The sequence below is a fragment of the Physeter macrocephalus genome, chromosome 5 (genome assembly GCF_002837175.3).
Source record: "Physeter macrocephalus isolate SW-GA chromosome 5, ASM283717v5, whole genome shotgun sequence".
NCBI classification, from domain to species: domain Eukaryota; kingdom Metazoa; phylum Chordata; class Mammalia; order Artiodactyla; family Physeteridae; genus Physeter; species Physeter macrocephalus.
In genome coordinates, this window is record NC_041218.1 from 16,656,612 (window position 1) to 16,664,786 (window position 8,175).

An 8,175-nucleotide genomic window follows, 5' to 3' on the forward strand; every position below is an offset into this window, starting at 1 on the left:
TGCCATGTTCCCCGGACTACATTTCAGCAAACATTTCACTTTTTTCTGGACTTCTCTGATGCTAGCCTCTGGCCAACCTGTGGCCTACATCTCCGTCTTCTGGATGCTGAGTGCTGGATTCTGTCTGCTGGGTTGGACTTTCCTCCTACCAGCTGCAACTTTGTCTCCTCCCCCATCACCTTCTTTTCCTTTCCTTCCTTTCAGCAGCTCCCATTCATGTGTGGGGAGCTCTGCTTTTATATTTAAGCCCTTCTGAATCTCCCTACCTGCTTGAAGTCATCCCCTTCATCTCCAGGTATATGCTGAAATAGGGAATTCATTTAAATGGAAGAGAAATGGACAAAAGAGAGAGTAAAGAAAACGATATGAAAGGGTGACTTAAAAATTCTTTATCTTACCCACACATACACTAATAGGGACTGTCCTAGATATCAATTACATAAGAATTCTAGAGAGAGCTAATAGATGGAATTGTTTACCTGGAGACTGCTGGAGAACTAATTTGATAGAGAAAGGGGTGAGGAATGCTAAAACCAAAATACTAACTCTCATGTAGCGGTTCTTAATGTTTTTTGTTCCATGAGCTCCTTTGGCAGTCTGGAGAAGCCTATGGATCCCTTCACAGAATAGTGTTTTTAAATGCATAATATAAATTATATTGGATTATAAATCATTCCAATTATATTGAAATGCAGTTGTCACTATACTAACAAAAATTTTTGATGCAGAAATATTTGTGTTTCACTAGCCATTAAATAAGATCTAGAGTTTAGTCTAATAACTACTGAAGACAGTGGTAATATACATGATATTTGTAACTATCTGTGACTACTGTAATATGAGACTGTGATTCCTATTCATGACAAAGTCAGAAATCCTGCTTATACTCTTATGGTTTGTTGCCCATATTTGCAATGGAAGAAAATTTGGTTAGAGACAAGTGAAAATAAACATGATTTTTTTCTTATTTAAGTCCTGAACCCCCACATTTACTTCAGGAACTGGTGAGCCCACGTGCCACAACTACTGAAGCCCGAGCACCTAGAGCCCATGCTCCGCAACAAGAGAAGCCACCACAATGAGAAGCCCACGCACCGCAACAGAGTAGCCCCTGCTCGCCACAACTAGAGAAAGCCCGCGCGCAGCAACGAAGACCCAACACAACCAAAAAATAAATAAATTAAGAAACAAAAAAAACTCACTAAAAAAAAAAAAAGAACAGTATTCCAACGGAAATCATGGTCACAGGCAAGAAAAGAGTGTTGTATTGTGATCCTTAGTGGCCCCATTCACTATTTCATCCCACTGGGAACTGCCTGTCCTCCTAAACACTAGGCTGCCCTTCCTGTCAAGCCCCAAACACACCTCTTTTCTTTCCTCTTTGTTCCCGTTATTTCCCCCGTTTGGAATGCTAGCTCTCCTTGCACAGCGTCACCACAGTCTCCTCCCCCAATTCTTACCTAGCTTCCTGTTTACTCATTATTCTTGAACTCATTGATTTATTCTTTAATTCAACCAACAGTTTTTAAGTGCGACAAAAAAGGTATGTTACATCTCTGTCCAGATTAGATTTCTATGTGATAAGGTTAGTTTAGGCTGAAAAAATAGACATTAAGTTAATTCCACGTCAAAGTGATTATTCTAGCCTGAGATGCCATTATTTTTCTCATTATAAATTAATACTAGGATGGGAAAATTGTTTATTATATGGGTCTCTCACTTTTTATACTCTGTCTTTTGTTTAGTGTTGGTAATAAATGTGTAGTTCTTAAAAGGAAGTCACATTATTTCCAAGAGTCATAAAGATGTTTTTTCTAACATGTGCCTTAAACTCAGCTTCTTCAATGGACTCTTCAGAGCTCTGCCATGAACTCTGCCTTATATTATGTTTCCCTTTTCAGAATTGTTTTTCATTTACCATATTTCAAGTTCTAATCAATTATGTAAAATTATTTTTGCTGATTATCAGTAGTTGGAGTCTACTTAGAGGAAGTCTCCAAGAACTTGAAAATATATTTTAAAAACAAACGGATTACCTTCTGAAAGTGAATCTAAGAAATCAATGTTTACTAGGTCACATGCAAAGAAAACTTAAAAACTATGGCTATTAGATCAAGGAATTGAGTGGTGCAAGACTGACGTCACAGAGTTATCAAAAAAGGATGTGTCAATCAGAATTAGGAGTCTGGAGGTGGTGGGGAGAGGTAAGAAAGGATGGTCAGCAGAGGGAAAGGGGCATTGCAGTAGCCCATGTTGCAGTGCCATTATGAGCATGCTCAGAAGAGGGAGAAACTTAAGCCAAGACACCCTATCATATCCAAAACTGCTGCCTTGACAGAACTGATCTCACTGAGCAAATATCTGTGCCCCATTTATGTCTACATGTGGGAAGAAAATCAACGCCATGTCAAAATGAGTACTGCAGCCTAAGATAGAGGTATTTTCATCACTATAAATTAATACATGGAGATTATGATTTTATATTTCAGCTCTATAACATGGTTAATGGGAGTCTCCTCTGCCATGTGTGTCCAATGTTAGTATGCTGATAATTCAATCTTTGAGTCAGTTGGGGTCAGTCCTTGAACCATGAAATACTACTCAATGTAATGCTGTCCTGTGGGATAATTTGTAGTGTGCAGCTTGCCTCTTCCAAGTGATATTTCCATTTCATGTAACTGTTTTTGAAATTTCTACTGTTGATATTAAAATTGCCAGAGTAGAAAGTGTTCTATATTAAATTATTTAAAATAATTATACTTCTTAGTAATAAAATACAATATTACAATAGTAATATGTACTTCTTTACTCTGGTATCTATTGGGATGAATTGAATTAAACCCAAGTTAGGAAACACATCAAAATTAAATTACCAGGAACTCACGTTCCCAACCAGTGGACTGCAAAACAAACTTAATAACCTTCTGAAACAAGTCTCTTCTCACATTTTATGAGAGGGGAGAAAAGAGAGACTTCAAGATGATACAGAGAGAGGAGAGTTCTTATATATCAAGAAAAATCTTCAAGACTGGAACGACACTTCTTACAGAATTTATATAAGCTGCATAAAGGCTCATAGAAAATGTGTGTGTAGACTGTGTCATTATCAAAGTGTCTGGCCATGTTCTGGCTAGCTAAAAAGCTAATTTGAGAAGAAAAATTTAATAGGACAGAGATGAATAACATGCAGCAAAGGGAGATTTATTTTCTTTCTGTCATCCTGTTACATGATGAGCTCATTTTTAATGATACTCCAATATACACTAAGCACAGTATTATTAAGGAATAAAATATATTGGCAATGTGGAAACTATATGAGAGGTGTGGTCTATCACTATCTTGATTAATTGGCTAGAATCCACAACAAAGTGAGTTTGCCCTCTGGGTTTTCCAGCAAAATCTTTCACATAGTTTTCCTATCCAGGAACTCAACTGTCCTGTCTTAAATGTATTTATTTAAGTTATTGTTTTTTTTAAAATAAATACTCAAACATGTTGCCAAATGAATGTGCATGTGCATACACTGCGCCCTTCCCCCACACACCCTGCATTTGGCTGCCTCAAAGAACAAAGCAGGACCCGTGTTGCTGTATTAGTCAGCTTGGGCTGCTATGACAAAGATTGAGTGGCTTAGACAACACTTATTTCTTACAGTTCTGCAGGCTGGGATCAAATATCAAGGCGCCAGGGGATTTAGTGTCTGGTGAGGGTACTTTTCCTGGTTTGCAGATGGCCATCTTCTTGCTATATCCTCACATGGCAGGGAGGGAGAAAGAGAGAGAGAGAGAGACTAGAGCCTCTTCTTATCAGGACACTAATCCCATCATCATGGGGGCTCCACTCTCATGAGCTCATCTGAACCTAATTACCTCCCAAAGGCCTAATTACCCCCTAATTCCATTGGAGGTTAGGCTTCCAACATACATTTTAGGGGGACACAAACATGCAGTCTGTAACAGCTGCTGTAGATTAACCTCTGCCTAGTGGTAAGTACATATTCATAGCTTTTGTACTACCTCAAAGCATCACAGAGCAATCCTGATCAGACATCAGGTCCTTCATACATACTCAATACTGAGAAAAATCTCAAGGACATCTCTGATGAGTTTGAAATCAATACTCATGTAGTTATATGAAAGAAGTTATAGAAATAATGAATTATTCTACTAATAGCTTTAATTAGATATGACAAAAAAACCCCACAGATTTATCAGGACATAGGGAAATCTCAGTAGATGTGGACCTCACCAAGACTACAGCTGGAAAATGTTCCTTTACTAGCAGTTTTGAAAACCTCAAAAGCAGCAGGTCATGGAACTCTGCTGCTCCACAATGAATGTGAAGTCATATATAGTCTGACTATATACAGTCTCTTCTATTTAACCTAGTATCTTCCATGTTGCTCACTATTCTGTTTACGTTGCTCACAATCACATCAGCAAGACCTTCAAAAGGTCTATAGTACCCAAGAGATTACTGAGCTCACAGGGTCAGCATGCAGCCCCAAATCATAACCTGGGGACACGATTTATCCACTGATTAAAGAGCTATTCCACCAGGGTGGGGTTTTGCTATATCACTGATATCTCTCTGCTGCAATTGCTTTTTAATTTCAATGGCAGGTTGTTCTGGACTCTCTGAAACCATTACTAGGAGAGGTACTTCTAACCTGAGGTAGCCAGCTATGAAACCCTCTGTTCCATGGTCCTGGTTCAGTTAAACCCTCTGTTCCATTTGGTAATCACAGTGATTTCAGTCAGTTCTCTGTTTCACAAACCTAGAGCTTTCTAATTAAACAAACTAAGTAAAATTTGAGAAGGTTGTCTGTTTATATCAGTTGTAAGGAAACCAGAGTCCACAATCTAGCTAATACCAAAGATTTCTGCCAGTGAGACCATTCCTATTACAGATTTGGGCTCTGCCTCTCATTTCAGTATTCATACATTTCTTGTCTTTGGTAATTTAGTGCCACCACGTGACCCATGACACCCGGGAATTCCATCATCATCATTAAAATCAGCCAAGCCAATTTGATAGCAGCAATTCCCACCACCAAAATTGGCCTAAGAGAATAGCCACCGTAAGACGTCAGAGTTCCTTTCACTAATGTATTTTGCACAGCCCTTGTGAAGTAAGTATCCTCTGGGCTTTCTAGGGATGTATTTAGGGAGTGGGTGAGCAAGTCTTACACACTCTAGCATTGCAGTCTTCCTAAACCTTTGGATACCTTTGTTGGAAGGTCTAGCAAGTATCTCATCTTCATTTTATGCAGATCACTTTTGGGTCCAGGTTTTAGTCAACCAAGCAAGCAAACTGTTAGGGCCCCTCTAGCCACCTTTGCCAATATTTTGAGTACAGAATTGTGTCTTAATTCACCAGTAGCAATGTCTAGGCCCGTTCCTTACACTCCTCATCAAATACCTTAGGACGCATTCCTATGCATGTTTCCAAGATTTCTATTGACATAAGTTGGCAAATTTTTGCAATTCTTTGTGTGCGTATTACACCTCCTCAAATGTTATACTTTGTACTTTACACTCTGGGGACTGTTATCACTTGAGTATGTTTATGGGACTAGAAACAACGAGAAGTGGTGAGGGCAGTTCCTAAGGAGAATCGGTAGTTCCCTAAACTTATAAAATTATGAAATTATTCTGAAATTATATCAGAGAAGCCCATTACATACTCTTCAGGCAAGAGGAGACTGACTCCCCTGACAGGACATAAAGAGCTGCTTTTATGAGTCAAGGATACTTGGCAGAAAATAGAAAAAGGTCCCCAGCTTTATCGGAATCTGCCCATATGTCCCCATTCCAATTTTTTAAAGGGTAAATAAGAAAATTATTCTGGTTCTAACTAGAATCTTGGACTGGACATTTTCTTTCCCCAAATTCTCCAACTGAAAAACAGCCAACCAACCACCCACCTCATTATAGTTATTTTATGGTAGCAACTGCTTGACCTACCAAATTCGTGCCTCTTTTTAGGCAGGCACTTTGTTACAGATGTCTACAGGTGATAATTTAAGGAACTATTGTGCTATTGTGGCCTATCAATGTCTCTCTGAGCAAAATATCAACAACAACATAGTAACAAGTACAGATAACACAGAATCAATTCAGAGAACCCCTCCTTAAGATTCTGTTCCTCTAGAACCACTTCCATCACCAATTTCTGAAGTCAGGTTTTTATCAGAGAAGCCACTCTTATAGGTGACATAGAACAAGAGATTTATTATAAATATTAGGCCCTTCCCAATTGTGGGATCTGTGGACAAATCTATGCAAACTCTTGCCATTGAAGCTGGATTGTGCTTGAAGTCTTTATGAAGCCAGAGAGCAGAGAAAGCTGTAACTTGTGGAAATAAATCAGAATCCAGAAGATAAACTGGAACCAGAGTCTGTTTCTGACCTACCTGGATGATGCTGAAGGCCTGCAGGGAAGCCGGTATCTTTTATAATGAAGTTGCATATGTACCTAGGCCAGGACTTGAGAAACCAAACGAGAAGATCTGATGGGAGTTGGAGGGGCTGGGTTAGATGCTGCCCCATGCCAACAACTGAGTTAACAGATGAGTGACTACACACATGGGTGCCACATCACCTCAAGTTGTATACCCGCCATCAGAGCATAAGAATGGCTGCTTCTTCTTTTCCACCTTCTAAATTCGCACCCATTTCTCCTGTGACCAAGTACAATCTAGAAATTCAAGAATTTTTTATTAAACAACTCTTGAATAAAAGGATAAAGATGTTACTAATTAAATTTTTTGGAAAAATAATGGTAATGAAAATCAGATAATGAACATATCAGAATATATGGAGTACTTTTAAAGCAATACTCAAAGCAAAATGCATAGCATTGAAAATTATAGCAATAAAAGTAAAAATTAAAAATAAATTTACTGCCATTTTCAAACTTTTCCAGGACTAACAAATGATGTTACTTGATTAAATTGATTGGTCCCATAAAAGGAACAGTGTATCAGTCATTGTTTGTTTATTTGTTTCTAATAAGGTTTATAAATTAATTTAAAAAATCAAGGACATGGACCCATGAGGGAAAAGGAGAGCAAAAACTCTCTTTTGTTCTGAAAATGTATTGATTGAGATTTCACAGACTACATTAATGTTATTGTTTGTATAATTATAATAAATAAATACATAAGTAAAAAGCATGGAAAAATATATATGATTTAAATCATTGATATAAGAAAGTAGAAAATAACAATAAAATAAACAAAAAGAAAGCACAAAGAAAGAAAAATTGAAGATAAAAAATGAGTAGAGAACAGAAAAACTTTAAATCAAATTAATAAATCAAAATCCTGGAAGGCGGAAAAGAACATAGACAAATCACTAGCAAGTAATCAAACTTAAAAATGGAGAAAGCACAAATTTACAAAATAAGAAATGACAAAGGGGAGAAAATCCACTTCCATGATGGCTGAATAAGCTTGTATGGCACCAGTCCTTCATCAGGCAACAACTATAAGGCCTTGTCAAAGCATAAAATATAATTATTTGAAAGCACTTGACAGGGAGTGTAAGCACAGAGATTTGGGAGGGGAGCCAACTCTTGAAAGAAGGTAAAGGCAGAGGGTAAGTTTCCCATTTATTATGGTTTTCAGCCTTAGGGCAGGTCACAGTCTTCACCATGCAGAATGGCAAAATCTCTGCTAGGAAACCTACATTCATTTTCATCTAGTGAGTTCAGAGAAACCACAGACAATGGATAATGAGGGAGGAGTTTTAGAGAGGAGAGAACCAGAGGGAGGGAATCCCAAGCTTTGTGGAAATCTCTGCCCAAATCTCTGGCTGACACTTAGGTCATATATATATCAGGCAGACTCAAAGCAGCCCACCAAAAAAATCAAAGAATTATATTGCACTGTCAGATGCCACCCAAGGGTTGTCAGTTAAAGTTAGTTGGCTGCTAAAGTTAAAAACAAAACAAAGCAAGAAAAAACAAATCACCTCACTGGGAGACTATAACAGAATCCAGTCAAAAAGCTGCTGTGAAACTGGTAAATCATCAAATGTACACCAACTACCCAACTCAATTCTTCAGGCTGTTTCAAATTAATGCATTTTACTTTTTTAGAGACTTTAGCTTCCTCCTAAGAAAGCATATGTAGCTCAAGCAAAGCTCTGTTTGCTTCAAAATGTAGGAAAG